The sequence below is a fragment of the Hypomesus nipponensis genome, chromosome 2 (genome assembly GCF_054491055.1).
Source record: "Hypomesus nipponensis isolate SF chromosome 2, ASM5449105v1, whole genome shotgun sequence".
Classification (NCBI taxonomy): Eukaryota; Metazoa; Chordata; class Actinopteri; order Osmeriformes; family Osmeridae; genus Hypomesus; species Hypomesus nipponensis.
In genome coordinates, this window is record NC_140362.1 from 2,335,001 (window position 1) to 2,340,000 (window position 5,000).

The 5,000-nt window shown below is 51.1% G+C and overlaps 1 protein-coding gene across 1 annotated transcript in view; it reads right to left on the reverse strand.

Annotated features, from left to right (window-relative positions):
* znrf2b (zinc and ring finger 2b) overlaps positions 1-5,000 on the reverse strand; it is a 42,658-nt gene that overhangs the window by 9,343 nt on the left and 28,315 nt on the right. The gene's annotated exons all lie outside the window — the stretch shown is intronic.

Genomic DNA, 5,000 nt, shown 5'->3' on the forward strand with positions numbered 1-5,000 from the left:
CTAATAGCGCTACGTTTGCAAATGTACGTACATGAGGCCCTCAGTGTGTGTGTGTGTGTGTGCGCACGGGTGTGTGTGTGTATGTTTGGTTATTAAACTTTACACACTGAAGAAGTTAAGTTAAGTTCAAAATACTTTTAACACAGGCATTGTGGCTCTAACTTGTCTAGTTTATACAGAACACACACACACACACACACACACACACACACACACACACAAGGAACACACACAGAGCGCTGTGTGGTGCTGTCAACCCCCCTCCCAACCCAACGACAGGTCACATGACCCTTCCGGCATGGGGGGGAATAAACAGGGACCACATTACCATGGTAACAGGCTACGTTCCCACGGTAACAGGCCAATGAATCACGGCATGAGTGTGGGCATCTCCCACGTACGAGGTCATCGTCGGACCAGGCAGGGCATAACAGAGTACCCACAATCCTCCAGGGCACCACCCTGTAGCTGTGAGAGGTCAACGAACACGCTAAATGTCTGATGAATATTAATAAATTATAATTTGACAGACCGCTTTCATCCAAACAGACGTACGGCTGGGGATTCCAACCTGCGACCTGTTGATCTACTGTTGAACGCTCTAACCGCCGAGCTGCACAGAGACCGATGAAGAACAACATCTCTAACTCCGACTGACTGAGATTAAGAACTAAAACTGTGATGTGGGGTCGAAGGTCAGACTGGTGGGGGACTGTGGAGAACAGGACTAAGAACAACTATTCTTCGAGACCTGAAGTCTTCAGATCACTTATCAACAATTCCAGACAGAAGCAGTAGATCAATCCTGCCGTCAGGGCCAGACAGAAGCAGTAGATATATCCTGCCGTCAGGGCCAGACAGAAGCAGTAGATCTATCCTGCCGTCAGGGCCAGACAGAAGCAGTAGATCTATCCTGCCGTCAGGGCCAGACAGAAGCAGTAGATCTATCCTGCCGTCCGGCCAGACAGAAGCAGTAGATCTATCCTGCCGTCCGGACAGACAGAAGCAGTAGATCTATCCTCCCATCCGGACAGACAGAAGCAGTAGATCTACCCTGCCATCCATCCATCCTCTCTCTCTGCTGGCCCCTCATCTCAGTCTAATCTGAATGAGCTAATTTGACTTTCCATGCTAATCTAGATAGAACAAGACTCTGTCGTATGACAGATAATACACACAGGATCACGCATGTAGATACAGCAACACTCACACATACACACATACACAGCCCAGTCTTGGCATGGGCAGGCTCAAGCTAATTAAAGTGGAAGAGAGTGTTATAGAGATGACAGATCAGTGACAACAGGTATTGACCCATCCTGCCTTTTGGGTTTAGCTGAGGAGGTCTTTGGCAGGGGAACTGGAGAGAGACCAGCTCAACTTTGTCACCCTGCCAGTAAAGACTGTTAAGCAAAACAAAACAGGGTGTGTGGCCAGAGCAGGGCTAATGTTTTCTCTTTTGTGTGTGTGTGTGTGTGTGCTGCGTGTGTGTGTATGCTGCGTGACTTGGATATCAGTGGAAACAGGGAAGGTTGATGTGAGAGAAGTGCAGTACAGGATGGATAATTAAAACACTAACTGCTGTAATTCTGAAACAATGTTTTCACACAATGATAATATCTCTGGGGCGCAACATGGGTGTGAATGATGAGCTTATATTTCTGTATGTGTATGTGACTGTGTTTATGTAAGTGCGTGTTTGTGTGAGTTTGCATGTGTGTGAGTGTTTATGTGTGTGTAGAAAGTGTATGAATAAATAGAGAGGAGGGAGAGAGAGAGAGGAGAGAGCGAGAGAGCGAGAGAGAGAGAGAGAGAGAGAGAGAGAGAGAGAGAGAGGAGAGAGGGAGAGAGCGAGAGAGAGCGAGAGAGCGAGAGAGAGAGAGAGAGAGAGAGAGAGAGAGAGAGAGAGAGAGAGAGAGAGAGAGAGAGAGAGAGAGAGAGAGAGAGAGAGGGAGGCAGGGAGAGAGAGAGGGAGAGAGGGAGAGAGGGAGGGAGGGAATGAAAAGGAGGAAGATAAAGAGACAGAGAGTGCGAGAGAAAGAGAAATATTAAGAGATGATGAGAGAAAGTGAGACAGAGAAAAAGAGAGATTGAGACAGAGGTAAAGCGAGATCAAGAGAGAAAGATAGAGAGAGGGATGGAGGACAGAAAGACAGAAAGACATGGAGAGGAGGAAGAGTGAGTGAGAGAGCAAGAGATGAACATGAGAGAAAGACATGGAGAGAGAAAATATACTTGCGTGAATTTGATGACTCAAAAAGCCTCTGTTTCTGTAAGTCTGTCTGTCTGTCTGTCTGTCTACAGCTCCAGTATTTACTGTCTGTCTACAAACTGCAGTAAAGGGGGGTGGAGGGGGCAGGAGGGGTGCATTATGTGGGGGGAGAGAAGCAGTGGGGGTGGAGAAGTTGGGGGGGAGGAGGAGGGGGGGGGGGTGACATGGGGGGAGAGAAAAAGGTAGATAATGGGATTTATATGGGGAGGAAAGAGAGGTTTGGGCTCTTTCTTTCTCTCTCCTCCCTCCACCCCTCCTTCATTCCCTCTTCCCGCACCTCCTCTCTAATCATGCATGTCCTGGACTGCAGCAGAGAAAAGCAGAGGGGGAGAGAGAAGTACAGAGATAGAGGCAGAGAGGCAGACGCAGAGAGGTAGAGGCAGAGGTAGACAGAGAGGTAGAGGCAGAGGTAGACAGAGGTAGAGGCAGAGAGGTAGAGGCAAAGAGGTAGAGGCAGACAGAGAGGCAGAGGTAGAGAGGCAGAGGTAGACAGAGAGGCAGAGGTAGATAGAGAGGTAGAGGCAGAGAGGCAGAGGTAGACAGAGAGGTAGAGGCAGACAGAGAGGTAGAGGCAGAGAGGTAGAGGCAGACAGAGACGCAGAGGTAGAGAGGCAGAGGTAGACAGAAAGGCAGAGGTAGATAGAGAGGTAGAGGCAGAGAGGCAGAGGTAGACAGAGAGGTAGAGGCAGAGAGGCGGGTGATCATCTCTGCTGTCCAGCACCATTAGTCTCTTTCACATGACCAGAGCTGTGCATGGGGAATACCAACACTCGTGCTCGCTCGCTCTCTCTCTCTCTCTCTCTCTCTCTCTCTCTCTCTCTCTCTCTCTCTCTCTCTCTCATTCTCTCTCTCACAAACACACACCATGACTAAAATATGTAGACAGGAAATAACAGCAATGCTAGTTGTGTGCATCTAATACACTAGCTGTTTGCTTCAGTCTGTCAGTCTGCCTGTCTGTCAATCTGTCAATCTCTCCGCACTTAGGTCAGCATGCAAATACATCTCTCATTAGAGAGCAGACTGGTACAAAAGCAGATTAAACCAACAATCAAGATGACCGACAGCTGAATTAAAAACCCTGTAGGCATCATTACTCATACCCATCAACAGCAGCACAATTCAACAGAATTCAACATTTTATACACACACCATACACAGACCCTCAGGTTGGAGGCTGATGGCCCTAGAGGCTAGAGGCTGAGGGCCTAAAGGCTGGAGGCTTGGAGTCTAAAGGCTGGGGGGCTGGGAGTCTAAAGGCTGGGGGCTGGGAGTCTAAAGGCTGGAGGCTGGAGGGTCTAAAGGCTGGAGGCTGGGAGTCTAAAGGCTGGAGGCTGGAGGGTCTAAAGGCTGGAGGATGGAGGGTCTAAAGGCTGGAGGCTGGAGGGTCTAAAGGCTGGAGGCTGGGAGTCTAAAGGCTGGAGGGTCTAAAGGCTGGAGGCTGGAGGGTCTAAAGGCTTGAGGCTGGAGGGTCTAAAGGCTGGAGGGTCTAAAGGCTGGAGGCTGGAGGGTCTAAAGGCTGGGGGTGCTGGGAGTCTAAAGACTGGAGGCTGGAGGGTCTAAAGGCTGGGGGGGCTGGGAGTCTAAAGGCTGGGGGGGCTGGGAGTCTAAAGGCTGGGGGCTGGGAGTCTAAAGGCTGGAGGCTGGGAGTCTAAAGGCTGGGGGCTGGGAGTCTAAAGGCTGGGGGCTGGGAGTCTAAAGCTGGGGGCTGGGAGTCTAAAGGCTAGAGGCTGGAGGGTCTAAAGGCTGGAGGCTGGGAGTCTAAAGGCTGGAGGCTGGAGGGTCTAAAGGCTGGAGGCTGGGAGTCTAAAGGCTGGAGGCTGGAGGGTCTAAAGGCTGGAGGCTGGAGGGTCTAAAGGCTGGGGGCTGGGAGTCTAAAGGCTGGAGGCTGGAGGGTCTAAAGGCTGGAGGGTCTAAAGGCTGGAGGCTGGAGGGTCTAAAGGCTGGGGGGGCTGGGAGTTTAAAGGCTGGAGGCTGGAGGGTCTAAAGGCTGGGGGCTGGGGGTCTAAAGGCTGGAGGCTGGAGGGTATAAAGGCTGGAGGCTGGAGGTTCTAAAGGCTGGAGGCTGGGGGTCTAGAGCAATGTTCCCTTTAAGCTGCGGGAAGCTGCGCGCCCAAGAGACCAGTTAAAGGGCCCGCGCAGACCAGTTAAAGGGCCCGCGCAGACCAGTTAAAGGGCCCGCGCAGACCAGTTAAAGGGCCCGCGCACACCAGTTAAAGGGCCCGCGCAGACCAGTTAAAGGGCCCGTGCAGACCAGTTAAAGGGCCCGTGCAGACCAGTTAAAGGGCCCGTGCAGACCAGTTAAAGGGCCCGCGCAGACCAGTTAAAGGGCCCGCGCAGACCAGTTAAAGGGCCCGCGCAGACCAATTAAAGGGCACGTGCAGACCAGCCAAAGCTTTTAACAAAACGACAACCCTGGCGTAAAGCTCAAGCTTTGACTAGCAACGAAAATCAGGAACGTTACCTTTGCATGCACCCCAAAAAAGGGTCAATTGTACATTTAAACACGAATGGCTTGATGAAATTGTTCAAACAGACGCAAGCAATGGTCCAGGTAGGCTGGTGAAGCTTTCTGATATATTTAACTACGAAGAAGCTAGCAGGGTTTTCTGCAAACTTTGCTCACAGTACTGAGGTTTGCGCTCAGACAGATTTCTAATTGTTCAGTGCGGAAAGAAATTAGAAAGAACATTGGTCTAGAGGCTGGAGGCTGAGGGTCTAGACCAGG